At 55.9% G+C, this 14,956-nt stretch overlaps 1 protein-coding gene across 4 annotated transcripts in view; it reads right to left on the bottom strand.

Annotated features, from left to right (window-relative positions):
* CHST8 (carbohydrate sulfotransferase 8) overlaps positions 1-14,956 on the bottom strand; it is a 119,576-nt gene that overhangs the window by 12,365 nt on the left and 92,255 nt on the right. The window lies entirely within an intron of this gene.

Below are 14,956 nucleotides of genomic sequence, written 5' to 3'. Positions count from 1 at the left end.
GCAAGGAGGGCAGCTCAGAAAGCCTCTAGCCTGAAGATCTGGATATGGCCTGAGTGTGTCCCCAAGAGTCCACGCGTTTTCCTGGAGGCATCTGGGGAGCCCCACAGGAGGCTGGAAGCCGGATTAGAATTCTGACTTCTGATGTGGGTAAGGCACTAGCAGTGAGGCCTGAATGAAGGGGGGAGGGCAGGAGAGGAGGGGAGGCAAGATTTTGCAGAAACAGCACACAGGAGGGACGGTGGGTGTGGAGAGTCAGGGCTCGGTGGGTGACTGGGAGGGAAACGTCGGCACCCCCACCCCTGTAACGCCCTGCCGGGACTGTCCACATGGAGGGAGGCCATGGGGGAGGTGAGGCTGGACACAGAGCCACAGGCTTGCATGACGCGTGCAGGCAGGCGCTCTCAGAGTTGGAGTGAAGGCAGAGGCCATAACACCCCCGGTTCTGGGGACAGCCTGGCACACGCCCCGCCGATAGCGTGTCGGCACGGCACCGCCCTCTCCAGCTCTGAGCACAAGGACGCCGAGCACAGCCAAACACTGTGGTCAGGGATTCTCACAATCACCCTGTCCTGGTCCAGGACAAGTCTTCTAAGGAGAGCCCTTGGGGGAAGCCACGCCCCCCACCCAGTCTTCTGTCCTTTCTAGCATTTTGGGGGTGTCCGTTCCATCTATGAGAGGTACCCTGTGCAAGGAATCTGATGCCAGGGTTTGCCTGGGGTGAAATGGGGGGACCTGCCAGGTGCCCGGAAGACGCTGTCTGAGACCCCTCACCTCTCCTTCCGAGGCTGGGCAGGTTTCTTCCCGCCTCTGCCTGAGCATCAGGTGTGGCTGGCTTTGCAAATGGAATCCACTCCCCGAGTGATGGCTGCTCAGCCGGGCTGGGGTCACCGGGAGAGGGGAGCTGAGGAAGCTGCTCTGAGCTGTTTTCCTGCTTCCTTTGAAGTCCCAGCGGCGCGGCTGGCACAGGTGCAGAGGCGGCCCCTCCCAGCTGCCCGCACTGCCAGTGGATTTCAGAATCCAGCCCGGATCACCCGGTGTGTGGTTGGGGCAGTTCCCTGTGGTCATGAAATGTGCTATTCCAGGAAACAAAGACCTCCCACGCCTGTGTGTGGTGGCGACAAGGAGCCGTGTGTGTGTGTGTGTGTGTGTGTGTGTGTGTGTGTGGAGGGGGGGGAGGGGTGTCTTCTCCGGAATTAATGATTTCGCTGGTTGGGTGCAAACTGCTCAGTGCACCACAGCATCTTCTGCAGGATTAAACGTCACTCCTAATGATCTGATTTATGTCCAGAGGTCTACAGCTGCAAACAAAATATTGGGATGATGGCAATACATCACGCCGCAGACGCACACAGCGGCCACAGGCGTGTTTTCTGCTTGTCTGGGAGTTGACAGGGGGCACTCGGGGCTGCTGTGCAGTGGCACCTGTGGGTTTCAGAGGCAGGTGTGCAGGTGCCAGCGGGCAGTGGAGAGCTTCAATGGGGGCGACAGAAGCCTGTGGATGCTTGCTGCATCTGTGAGACTCTGCTGGGGTCCTGGAGGAGCAGGAAGTCTACAGGAAGGCACCCTTCTGCGCACCAAGGTGGTGGTGTCTTCACAATGTCATTTCCAGCTTCCAGCCACTCTGCCATGCTGCAGCCCCAAGCGAGAGACGCAGGGAGGATCCAGGCTAGGGCGGCTCTGCAGGGCTGAGCTCCTTGGAAGGATGAGGCTCAGGCTGCAGACGGGTGCTCCCTGGGCTGGCCTCCCTCAGGCCCTTTCCACCCAGACCTGCTCTGCAGGGAAAGGGCTCAAGGGAACTGAACTCAGCCTCAGGGTTCACATTGGATTTGGACAGAGCCCAGCCTGGCGTCGGGTAGAAACCGGAAGCCCGGCTTTTCCACCCGTGTCCTTGGATAGTCTTCTGTAAGGAGACGCTGCCACCCCAATGCCCTACCCCTGGGACCAGCTGTCCCCAAGAGACAGGGGAGAGGCTGGGGATGGCACGTAGGGCAGGTGACACTCAGGGAGCTGCCACAGAGCCAGGGAGGTGGCCAGAGCTCCTCTCTCACAGTAGTAGGACAGTGCGCCTGTGAGAGCAGGAGTCTCCTTGTTGATAGAATGAGTCCTGTCCCCCACACTAAAGCAGGGGGAAGGAGGGAGAGGACTGGGGTCAAGTTTCAGGGCAAGGTCTCCTCACCCTGGGGGAACACAGAGGGGCCTCCTGCTGGGGGCAGAGGGCTGTGTTCCTGGCAGAGCCCCGGGCTTGGGGATGAAGCGGTCTGTCCATCAGAGGTCACGGTCCACGGTGGCTGGGACGCTGGGTGCTGGGGGACACAGCTCCATTGTTAGATCTGCCCTGCTCCTGGCACATTTATCAGGGAGGTGTGGGTGGGGGAGGGGCTCTTGTGCTGCACAAATGGTGTCTTCCACGTCAGGTGGGTGTAAGTGGGTAGCACGTTGACAGCAGGCAGCATATGGGAGACCATACATGGGAGACAGTGAGTGGATGGCATGTGGTTGGTGTGTGGATGCTATGTGGAGTGTGGATGGCGTGTGTATAGCATGTGGGTGGCATGTAGGTGGCATGTGGATGATGTGTTGGTGTGTGACGGCATGCCAGTGTTGTGTGGATGGTGTGTAGCAGGTGGATGGATGTTGATGGATGGAGGTGGATGTTACACAGATGGATAGCGTGGATGTGGGTGGGTGGGTGGTGTGTACGTGGATAGTGTATGTGTGGGGGGATAGTGTGTACGTGGGTGGATGGTGTGTACGTGGGCAGGTGGTGTGTGTATGTGGGTGGATGGTGTGTATGTGGGTGGATGGTGTGTACATGGGTGGATGGTGTGTATGTGGGTGGGTGGGGTGTGTATGTGGGTGGATGGTGTATACGTGGGTGGGTGGTGTGTATACAGGTGGATGATGTATATGTGAGTAGATGGTGTATACCTGGGCGGTGGTGTGTATGTGGGTGGATGGTGTGTATACAGGTGGATGATGTGTATGTGAGTAGATGGTGTGTTCGTGGGTGGATGGTGTGTATGTGGGTGGGTGGCATGTACATGGGTGGGTGGTGTGTATACAGGTGGATGGTGTGTATGTGAGTAGATGGTGTGTACCTGGGCGGTGGTGTGTACCTGGGTGGTGGTGTGTTTGTGGGTGGATGCCATTTGAAGTCCAGACCAAAGTATCTGAGATGGAGCCCCGCAAGGGCTGGGGCTGGACAGCAGGGGTTGCTGGAGCCAGGGACGCTCCACAGCCACAGGCAGGCTCCAGCGGGCCAGGGCGACAGGGAGCTTGGCTCCCTCCCTCCCTCTGGCTCCTCCAATGCTCATGTGACAGTGACCACAGAAGCTCCCAATCAAAGGAAGTCACAGACCCCCCACCGAGCCCCTGGAGCCCTCTGCTCACCACGAGAGACGTCGGTGTCAGAAGACAAAGCTTCTGTCCATCTGTGATTAAAACAAGGGCAGAAAGCCCGTTGTTTGTTTCCTAAAGCCTGGCGGATAATGAGACGAAGTCTTTGTAATTCCGGGCAGATAAGAAATAACGGTAACGCATCCAACTTCAGACGCAAAAATAACCTTTTATCACCTAAGTTAACAAAGTTACTGGAGAAACACGTTAGGAGAATGTAAAATGCTATTTAAACGATGAAATGCGCTGCCTTGGATGGCAGGGATCTTAATTGCCACAGTCAGAGTCCAGACACTCGCACGGCAGCCCTGACAAGACCTGGCCAACGACGGGGTGTCCGTGACGAGGGGCGGCGGGAGGGGTCGGGCTCACCGCTCCTCCTGCCCCCGGCAGCCGCCGACACCCCGCAGCTGTCTGCGCTCCACAGCTCTGGTCCACACCCGTGCCTTGTGAAGTAGGAATCGGCTCAGATATTAATATTAATCGGCCAACACATTAATATTAATCAGCTAGAATATACTTCCCATGACAACAAGAGATAAAGGAATCTTATTATGTGGTGGATCAGGGAACACGGAATAGCTAAGTGGATTTCCTCGGGACGCATAGCATAAACAGGACTAAGCCTCTTAGACGTGTCATCTCCGTAGAGAAGGAACCTGGGCTCCCACGTGGGCAAAGCGGGAGAAGCCAGGGGCGGGGGAGAGGGAGTGGATGCCTCCTCACAGGTCCCAGGGCAGGTGGTAGGGCTGGGGTTGGGAGGGGCGGCCCCCACCTCCCTTCCTCTCACTCCACGCCCCGAGCAAGCGGGAGGCAGAGCCAATGGGCACAGAGGGCCAGGCAGGTGCCTCTGACACAGTGTCCTTCTTTGGGGACCAGCTTTTATCCACAGGCTGGAGAAAGCAAAGGTCGGGGCCCCTCCCTGCCTCACCCTCGTCCACACTGCTGGCCGGGGCAGGGGTGGAGCCTGGGGTCTAGACAGGACCTGACTCTGCACTCTAGTTCTGTGCGTGGACTCTGCTGTCGGTGCAGGGGCACAAAGTGCTGGTCGGGTGGAAGGGGTGGGTGAGACTTGGGGCACGAGGGGGTCGTGGAAGGCCTCGCTCTCCCCTCTACACCAGGACGCTTGGAATGGGCACAGGGTCTTGGCCTCGGTGGCCCCGGCTGGGGCCCCTGGGGAGGCCAGTCTGCCAGGTGCGGGGTGCGGGGTGCAGGGCAGGAAGTCACCTCCACGCACGCGGGCTTCCCTGCTGCCTCTGCCAGCAAACGCACATCTGAGCACAATTAACATTTTAAGCACTAATTATTTTACTTGGATGTCTAGTCTAAGGATCCTTCAATTTCAGTTTAATTGGAGAAAAATGGTCATCAGTTAGCGAACAGCAGGAGGGCGGCTCCACGCTCCCCCATCATGGCGCTGGGCTATGCAGGCCGAGGGCGGGAGCAGCAGCAGCAGCAGCCTCCGGGCTGGGCAGGGGTGTGGTGGGTGGGCCTGGGTCCCCTGCACCTCGGTGCCTGACATCTGCTAGGACAGCTTTGGGGCCGAGTTGATTATCGCCTTTTGATCTTCTCCATTTTGTTCCATTTTCTGCAACAGCATTTGCTGCCTGCTCTGCTGGGGACCACTCCCCAGAATTCTGTGGTCATTATTCCCTTCCCATCTCAGTTTTTGAGGAAAAAATTCAGGGGTAAGAGAGAGAGAGAGAGAGAGAGAGGAGAGAGAAAGAGAGAGAAGACCCAAAGAGCGCTCCCATGTGCTGGTTCACTCCCTAGATGGCTACAGTTGCCAGGATGACCTGGGGCTGAGAGCCAGGGACTCACTCCATGTCTCCCACGTAGATGGCAGGAGCCCAAGCACCTGACCCATCACTGCTGCCTCCCAGGTGTGCACTGGAGGAAACAGGTGTCCGGAGCAGAGCCAGGAACGAACCCAGGTACCCATGTCCTGTGGTGTGGGCCTAACCCGCCCTGCCCATTCCTGCATACGTTTACACCCCTAAGCACCTTGTTTATTTTTACGTGGTAGCATGGAATCAGACCCAGGGGGAGTACGACAGCACAGAGGTGACAAATGCTACAAACCATGGCTTTATTCTCTTCCTCTCCAGAGAATGGGGTTCACCAGCACAAGAATGCCTGCAGGCCACCTGCAGGGGGGGAAACTGAGGCCTCCCAGGACAGAAGACTGCTGTCAGCGGGGGTCACAGCCCTGGTTAAAGGTACAGCTGTGGGCTCTTAGTGGTGGGGGATGGGCACATCCACCTGCTGCGTGCGTCCAGGTGGCGTCCTACTCCAGTAAGTCACAGCAGGGACCAGACTGGAAGTGACACCCCACATTTGGGATGCTAGGGCTCACGGTCCGTAAGAGCATTCTCCAGCGCCAGACACGTGCTCGCCCGAGCTCTTCCCAACCTGAAATTATTTGTGACTTGGCATTCAGGGAGGAAAAGCAATTTTCTCCAAATGTCTGATGTCATGGTATATAGTCCGTTTGACATGCATGTGCCAAAACGGATTGCTCTGAGGGCCTGCCCCTCCATTACTATTACCCTGAATTAATACTGCTTGGCAGGATGCTAACTCGACTAGCAGCCAAAGAAAATGCTTAGCGCATCTTACAGAGAAATAAACACCTTGGGAGAAATGAGAAGATGTACTAGTGATTTGGCCAGGTCACTGTTTCCTACGTGCTGCTGGCGTGAGGTTGGCGTTCCTGGGTCACAGCGCCCATCTGCCGCCTGGCTGCTCCACCGTGCACAGGTCACGTTGCCTGCCTGTGTCCAGGTACGCTGCGAATGGCTAAATGAGTGGCGGCCTCTATACTACTTGTCCATCAGAGGAAGCAAGCTACTCAATATGTGTAACAAAGACGCACGGATCGTACAGACATTAGGCTGAGCAAAATAAGGCAGATGTGAAGGAAGACACACCATGCGACCTAATGTCTACGAAACTCTAGAACAGGCAAAACTGATCTCCGGTGATGGAATAAGATCAGCGGCTGCCTGGGGGCGTTGGTGGTGGTGAGGGGTTGAGTGGGCTGGGGCACGAGGGAATGTTCCAGAATGAAGGAAATGTTGTGTATACATTTGTCAAAAGTCATTCACAGTGAGTGTGTTTGCTTATTTATACATTGTGCCTCAATTAAACTGATAGGAAATCGTGTGAACATATTTTAGAGCTCTAAAGTGCTATGTTAAAAAAAATACTGTTTTCGTTTTGCAGGGATCTTTGCTTGTATCTCAGAAACCAAATGTCAACCCTTGGAAGGAAAAGGCTTCAATGAAACTGAAAAAGGAAGCGAATTCAGTAACGCCAGCTACAGCTGCTTTTTCAGCGATCCCGGAGTAAGCAAAGCAACTTGGAAAATCTGTTCCCTCCCCCTCCCCCACCCCATAAGGGAAGACTCAGGCTCTCCTTGTCCCATGCGGGATGGGGGTGCAGGAGCAGGGGAGGTGGGGGGGAGGGCTGGGAGCCAGAGGTGACCAGGATCAGGTAAGACCAGGCAAGCACGACTGGCGGATGTGGGGTTTGAAGGACAAGTTCCCTTGCATCAATTCGGGACAAGCAGGCAGGGCCACCCCAGCTGCCTGGCTCAGTCACAGCCCGACTTCTCTCTCCACGGTTCTTGCTACCTGGTCTTGCTTTCCTCCCTCCCCAGCAGGTGTCAACCCAAGGGCAAGTCCTCCTCTTCCTGCACTTCCTGAGTCTACCGAGGGACAGACACTAACATGAACCACCTGCCAACCGGCCAGCAAGGAGGACCCCAGAGCCAGGGGTAGGTGGGATGCAGACAGCCCTTGGCAAGAGGCAGCAATGTAACTGTTCAAAATGTTTACTAGTGGTGAAGTTGGGTCGCATCCAAGTGGAAGAGAAGGCTCTGGGGTGGACAAAAATGTGGCTGAAGGTTGTGAAATATGAGGACGATGGAATTGCTGGCAATAAAAGACTCTTATCTTCTACAGCAAGAAGCAGGTCCCAGGATTTAACGACAGGAGTAGCGGTACTTCAGATGTGTTCTTGGCAACATCAGGCACTTGGTGGAGAAGGAACGGGACCTGGGGAATGGGATGAGGGCATCGGGATGGATGCCCGTGTAAGCCTTGGTTTTGCACGGCTCCCTGGGCCCCCCGGGCTACAGCAGCATGCTGCCCTCTGTGATACAGGCTGGGGGCACTGGGATTGATGCACGTGCAGGCCTTGGATTTGCACAGCTCCCTGGGCCCCCTGGGCTGCAGAAGTGTCCCACCCCCCACAATACAGGCTGGTGGTCCTTTCATGAAAGCCATCACAGAGGCCTGCAGGAGAACACATCCCCCCCCTCCCCCACCCGCCCAGGACCTGTCCCCATCCGGCCATCGCCCCCAGCATAACCCAGCTGGATTTGCTAAGGGAGGAGAGGCGAGATGCCCTGAGGGAGGCGAAGGACCCAGAAAACGCGGGCAGGCAGGAGCCAGGAGACCACACACGGAACTTGATGCTGGGGGCTGGCGTTGGTCAGAGGGTTAAGCTCTGCTTGTGACAATGGCATCCCAGATTAGAGCGCTGGTTAGAGTCCAGGATGCTGACCCAGCTCCTTGCTACTGCGCCTGGGAAGGCAGCAGGTGGATGGCCCAAGTGTTCGTCCCTGCCACCCACATGGGAGAGCCAGATGGAGTTCTGGCCCCTGTCTTTGGCTGGCAGCAGGAAGTATAGTGTTGCAATCATTTGGGGAGTGAACCAGAAAAATGGAATCTCTCTCTCTCTCTCATTCTGCCCTTCAAATGAATAGATAAGTATCTTTTTTAAATTAAGCAACTTAATTTTTTTGACAGGCAGAGTTAGATAGTGTGAGAGAGAGAGAGACAGAGAGAAAGTCTTCCTTCTGTTGGTTCACCCCCCAAATGGCCGCTATGGCCGGTGTGCTGCGCTGATCTGAAGCCAGGAGCCAGGTGCTTCTCCTGGTCTCCCATGGGGTGCAGGGCCCAAGCACTTGGTCCATCCTCCACTGCCCTCCCGGGCCACAGCAGAGAGCTAGACTGGAAGAGGAGCAACCAGGACAGAATCCGGCACCCCGATGGGGACTAGAACCCGAGGTGCCGGCGCCGCAAGGAGGAGGATTAGCCAAGTGAGCCACGGCGCTGGCCAAGATAAGTATTTTTTAAAAAATGAACTTGACTCTGAGGGTGCTCAGAGCCGATGATGGGAGAAGCGGGATAAGGAGGCATCGCTGACAGAGGAGCATTCTCTTGGGCCCCGGGATTTAGCGACAGAGTGAGGACCCCGCGCTGGAGGCAGACGCACTGCCAGGATGACCTGGAGAAGGCGAGCACTTGAAATAGAGGACGCGGAAACGAGAGGGTCGCTGAGGCCGACGGCGGGGTAGGAGAGGCAAAGGCGCAGGCTGCTGGTGGCGCTGCAGCGGACACACCACACGAGCAGGCACAGGGCCCTGCTTCTAAAGCCATCAGTCTGCCCCAGGGAGAGGGGCTCAGCGGCGTCTCCTCTGCCGTGCAGGGCTGAGGGTCAGAGATGGCATCGCAGACCTGGACTCCCTGATACGGGTAAGGGAAGACAGGGTCCTGAGACAACAGAAACTCGCGGTGTTGGGTGCATGGGTGGGGATGCCATGCTGTTCCCCATAAATCGGTACCATTACTATGTGTCATCAACAGTGGAAAATAAATAAATAAATAAAACCCGAAAGCACATACTGGTGCTTAACCACCATAAGCAACAGGCTCATACTTCTCCGATGGGCTGACCCGCACAGAGCTATGGAGATGGTTAGCAGAACTGGGCACCCCCCAGACAAGGCAGACGGGCCACCAGCTAGGGTGCTGACCAAGCCACACAGCTGCAAGAAATCAAGGAGGGCTGAGCAGGAGGTAGAGGACAGCTGTCCCAACACAAAGGCACAACCCCTTGCCTAGGTTTCAGATCCAGAACTCAGTGACAGAAGCAGAGTGCCCCCGGGGGGATGGCTCCCAGGCCATCACGGCAGGCGCACAAGCAGTATCCCCCGGGCCTTCCCCCAAGCGTCCAACAGCCATTTATTTGGATAGTGGAAAGGGAACACCCACACATTTCTGGACTTCTGTCCAGGTTGGCATCTACGTCTGTGAACTTGGGCCCTGGGAACCTGATGCAGAACCACTGGCAGAGCAAGGGCATATTGGGGACCAGGCACAACATGGCCCAAATCTGGACCACACAAGGTTCACAGACTCCCGCCTGGTGATCACTTCTCCCTAGTCCCTGGGTGTGTAATCAGAATAAAAGTATGTGACAGCTGCCAAAAAGCCTGTCTTTTTTATTTGAAAGGCAGACTGTCAGAGAGAGAGAGAGAGAGAGAGAGAGAATCTTCAATCTGCTAGTTCACTCCCCAAATGGCCCAAAGAGCTGCAGCTGGGCCAGGCTGAAGCCAGGCACCAGGGACTCCATCCAGGTCTCCCGTGTAGATGGCAGGGGCGGTGCCTGTCCCACGCACACTAGCAGAGAGCTGGATGGGAAGTGGAGCAGCTGGGACTTGAACCAGCACTCCGCTATGGAACACTGGCATCACCGGTGGCAGTTACCCCACTGCGCCACAATGCCAGCCCCCAGGTACTCTCTGTCTTGACCAGGGAATTAAGCTGTCAACATAGAGGATGCCGACAGAAGCCTCCCCGAGGGGAGAGGCACTCAGAGGCGCTGAGCACGGCAGAGCTACATGCGACTGTCAAGGACCTAAAGGACATGGGGAAAGTCATCACTATCCAGTCTGCCCACAGTTCACCCGTCTGGTCCCTACAGCAGGCAGGTGAGTCCTGCGAGGCTGTCACAAACTCCACCAAGCTGCAGCTCCAGCCGCATCCTGTGTCAGGTAGGATCTTTGCTTGAGAAGATTTATGGGCCTCAGGTACGTGGTGTGTGGCCACGGGTCTGACAAATAGTTTCTTTGCCACTGTTGTCAAAAAGCAATATCAGAAATGGTCCACCTTGACTTGCAATGGACAGTAGACATTTGTATGTTGCTCCTGAGGTATTTCAGCCTCCTCTCTCAGCAAAAATTCCTGCACACACTTCTCTGCCTCAGCGTCTGCTTTCCCCAGGGAATGCAATGTGGCCAGGGCTGCAATGCAAGTGTGGGTTTGCAGCCAGAGGCCAGCGCTGGTTTGGGGGAGACAGGCAGCGTTGACTCAGGCAGGACCATAGAGGGAACTGGAGAATGACTGGCAGCAAGATGTCACACTGGCTGGGGTCTAAGCTGGAGGGAGAAACAGAGCAACTGGACATTAGGTGATCAAAACCGGGTAGGGCCTGGCTCCTTGGCCCTCCGGAAGGAGCAGGAAGACTTTGGCCAGCGCCGTGGCTCAATAGACTAATCCTCCGCCTGTGGTGCCAGAATACCGGGTTCTAGTCCCGGTCAGGGCGCCGGATTCTGTCCCGGTTGCCCCACTTCTAGTCCAGCTCTCTGCTGTGGCCCGGGAAGGCAGTGGAAGATGGCCCAAGTGCTTGGGCCCTGCACCCCATGGGAGACCAGGATAAGTACCTGGCTCCTGCCATCGGATCAGTGCGGTGCGCTGGCCGCAGCAGCCATTGGGGGGTGAACCAACGGAAAAAGGAAGACCTTTCTCTCTCTCTCTCTCTCACTGTCCACTCTACCTGTCAAAAAAAAAAAAAAGGAGAAGGAAGACCTTCTTCAGGACCATGGGCAGAGGTCAACGCTGGCTCCCACTCATCCATGGTTTAGCCCTGGGTCCTGTTCTCTGGGGTAGGAACTCCTGGAGGTATAAGATGTGAAACCTGTCAACACCACAGACCACCCGCATGAGGTCCTGGCCATTGGCATGATCAGTGGGGTCTCAGCAGGATGGACAGTCCCTCAAGGCTAAGGTTTGCAGGTGCACTGTCCCCCGTGAGGCTGGCTCCAGGGGCTGACTTAGCTCTAGGGAGGCTCACTCTCATATAACGGCCTGAAATGTGAGCCAAGAGTGTACGTGTTTGAAAGACAGAGAGAGAGAGAATAAGCATGCAGGGGGTCTTAGTCCCAGACCCAACTTCCCGTGGTGCATGGCCACCTGAGCTGCAAGGCCATGGGAAGTCCTGCAAGTCTCCTTAGCCAAGCAGGTGCTCAGACATTCAATTATTAATAGGCACGTGATTTGTAGAACACAGCTCTGTAAACAGACACCACAGGCTAGAGAGAGGTCCCTGGGGAGGGGAGGTCACTGGAGAGACGTCCTCCCCCTCCACCAGGTGGATGTCCTCCGTCCACCGGGAGCCCCACCAGCCACTGCAATGCCCTCCTGGAGGGAGCTGCATGAGGTTGGAGCCTACGAGCCAGCCTGAACGTCTCCACTCAGGGCTCCACAGTTTGCTGGGTGTACCCAGCACAGGCTGGTGTTGGCTCAAATTCCAGGACAAGCTGCAGGCAGCTAACACAAACTGGGTTAGAAAACATTTAAAAATGCATACTAAGAAGTGGTATGGAAAGACTTATAAGGAAAGGGCCAGGGTCCCCACCACTTCTGAGACTTGCTCTCTTCTGGCCTGAAGCCTGGCAGCCTTTGAGGGGCTGCTGGCGTTCCCTGCGGCACCCTGGCTGGTCAGAGCTCCCTGGATCCTCCCACAGTCCTGCTGGAAGCTGCCCAGAGCCCGGATGCCAGAGAAGACAGATCCTGCTTTCAGCCCTTACCTAGGTATTTAGGGAATGTGGAAGAGATCAAGGTGTTTTTGAGACTATAAATAAATCAATGCATGTGAAGCCTTGGGAATGATGTTTTGGGGCTGATGGGATGAGTCTTGAGTTCCATTCAACACTCAGGCAGGCTCATTCACAATGGAAGCACGCAGTGACTCGAGGCCAGAAGTAGATGGAGGACTTCCTGTGTGCTGACTGACCAGCTCTGCACACACGGCAAACAAACAGCAGTGTGACTTGGGACCAGCAACTGCAAGCAAACACTGGGGCGGCCACAGATGGGCAGACCCTCGGGAAGAAGACTGGTCACTCAGCTCTGCAGGACCGGGACTGGGGGGACAGAGCGATGGTCTCCTGCTTCCCTGACTTCTGGGTGGGGTCTGGTTAGAGCTAACTTTTCCCTGCTAGTTTTTTTTTTTTTTTTTTTGAAATGTTGTTTGTTTTTATTTATTTGAAAGGCAGAGCTACAGGGTAGGGGGTGGCAAGGAGGGAGGGAGAGAGATCTTTGGTCTACTGGTTCACTTTCTGAATGCCTGCAACAGCGGAGGCTGGGCCAGGCTGATGCTGGAGACGGGGACTCCATCCAGGTCTCCCCTGTGGGTGGCAGGGGTGGGGGGTAATCAGAAGGGGAGCAGCTGGGCCTGGAACCAGCACTCTAACAGGGGATGTGGGAGTCGCAAGCAGTGGCCTAACTGCTAAGCCACAGTGCTGGCCCTCCCCTGCTTGTTAACAGCCGGTCTTGTGGGAGTAGGGAGAAGGTCACTCCCGGCTGGGAGCAGCGTGGGTAATCGGGTGGCTGAATAGTTACAAGGAGACTCTAAATCTCTAAGAACTTATCTCCCCTCCACCCCCCACCCCCCATCACACACTCCAGATGGAAATGGATTGCAGAGAGGCAACTTCACAGGATAGACGGATATCTGCAGGTGGTGGTGGTAGGGGGCTTCAGCCCGGTCCGCCTGGACACAGCCCCTATCAGGGAGCCCTTCTGGAAGGCTGAGGAGGGTCCTCACAGCCCTAATTAATCCCAGCCATTTCCTCTCCGCCCACCACAGCCCTGTTTAACCAGGGATCAGTCTGTGCACTTGGGAAGAACCTCCCCAGACGTCCAAAGAGAGCTAACATTTACATCAGAATAACAGCACAGGGGTCTTTCCTGGCTTCCTGCTTCATTTACAGCCAACTGCTCTTTGCTTCTGCAGGACTGAGTTTTGAAGTGGCCGGGGAATGTGTTTAATTAATCTCGCTCTACCGAGGGCCACCTGGTTTGTAGCATTCTGCCAAAAGCCCTGGGATTGGGGAGGCTCCGAAGGACTGTGGGTCCCTTTCACAGGACAAGACTCCCCCTGCTCCTGCCCTCATTCTATTTCCCCAATTAACAGCTCAGCAAAGGGCAGAGATCAAACGCTGCGGAAATTTCCCAGGCAAACATTTTCAGAGCCTTTTAACTTGGCCTGTCTATGACCCTGCCTGCTCACAGAGACTGACACTGACTGAGGGCTACAGAATCCCCACATCAGCCCTGGGAAGTTTGGAGCAGTCAGAGGATATGATATATTTATCTAGCAGAATGTTCTAGCTGCATGTCATATCCTCATCAGGAATGGGAAAAGGGTAATTGGATTTAAATGTCAAGATGTTCCCAGGGTAGGGTGGGAGGCACAGATCTATTTTCTCAGCTACAGTTTTTTTTCTTTTTGTTTTATGATAATGAAAACTACAACCACTTGTTGCTGCAGACGGTGCTGAGTCACAGCCTGGGGGACAGGTGAGTGGTGTCCAAGGCAGAAGCAGTGCAACAAGAGGGAGAAGCCGGGGCTGGGCAGGGGAGGTTAGACAGGCGCTGAGCATACTGGAGAGGGTCCAGGCAGAGCCTGGGAGGAAGATGTCCCTGGAGACAGTTCCCCACTCATGGCCACAATGAACCCTTGTTCACCTGGCCAGCTGACAGCTACTGCTTGCATCTATTCTGAGTGTCCTAGTGGCCATGACCTGAGACATTCTTTCATGTATGTTGAAGACACGGCTGTGGCCTGTATCCTACATAGCCACAGACCCCCACCCTCCCCAACTTTCATGGCATAGAGTCCCTGCCTTCCTCAGGATATGGATTCAGAGCCCGAAACAGAGTCCTTTCTGCAGCAGCTGTTTCTGGGTGTGCATAGACGGAACATTCTCCACTGCCGACTCCCAAACACCGCCTGGACTCTGAAGCCCTCTCCCGTCCACCTCCAGCCTCCGTTCCTGCCATGCAAGGCAGGGGCAGGGGCCTGGGGGTCTGGAACAGGAAGGGAGTCAGGACAGGACAGGTTATGTCCCAGCTGCCCTAAGACAGGAGAGCGGCTCCCACATGTCGTCTGCCAGGTTAAGGGGTCCCCCTCGTAGGTCAGGCACTGCACTCTACATGCAGTTTGAGCTCCAGCAGGCACCTGGAGGGCTCCGAGAGCCAGCCCATCTCCGTAAAAGTGGGGTCACTGGAGAGGCCAGGTGCAGACTGCAGGCAGAGAAGCAGGTGGGAGCAGTTGGGTCACAGCAGCCCACAGGAAGTCGGGGAGCCCCGGGGGGATGCTGGTTGGGGTCCTGACTCAGAGCCCTTGGTTACACTCAGGTCTCCCCTGACTTCCTTAGTGCTCACAGCTGATGGAGAGAGCTTGGGTCTAGTGAGAAAGCCGCAGGGGAGCCCTGTGGGGGTCCAGCAGACCCTCAGGCCAGAGTCTACGTGTGCACAGTCAAGTCCCTGGCTGGTTCTTGGGAACACGTTGGGGGCGGGAGGGTCAGAGCATCATAGGAAAGAAAGGAAAGAAAGTGCATTTCACACTTGGGGGCACCAAGGCCAGCTCATCTTTTAATTCCACGGACTTTGGGGAGGTCCCCGTGAAAGGAAAGCTGCGATTG

This window comes from Oryctolagus cuniculus, chromosome 18 (genome assembly GCF_964237555.1).
Source record: "Oryctolagus cuniculus chromosome 18, mOryCun1.1, whole genome shotgun sequence".
NCBI lineage: Eukaryota > Metazoa > Chordata > Mammalia > Lagomorpha > Leporidae > Oryctolagus > Oryctolagus cuniculus.
The sequence above is the reverse complement of the archived record's forward strand: the minus strand, read 5'-3'. Positions and strand labels throughout refer to the sequence as shown.